We start from the raw sequence: 222 nt of genomic DNA on the forward strand, positions 1-222 counted from the left end.
AACAAACTAGGCAGGAGAACGGGAACACAAAACTAAACCAAAACAGATCATACATGTGACGCATATATTATACAAACCCAAAAAGAGGAATGTTTTGTCCATATAGAATGTCTTTTTTACAGTCATACTATCCAAAATACTATGGAAAACAATGGCTACTGTATTTGGTTACCAACATCCTTTAAAGGGGTCATAGGATGCTACATGCACTTTTACAAGTAG

This window comes from Sinocyclocheilus grahami, unplaced genomic scaffold (assembly GCF_001515645.1).
Source record: "Sinocyclocheilus grahami isolate Dianchi unplaced genomic scaffold, SAMN03320097.WGS_v1.1 scaffold959.1, whole genome shotgun sequence".
NCBI lineage: Eukaryota > Metazoa > Chordata > Actinopteri > Cypriniformes > Cyprinidae > Sinocyclocheilus > Sinocyclocheilus grahami.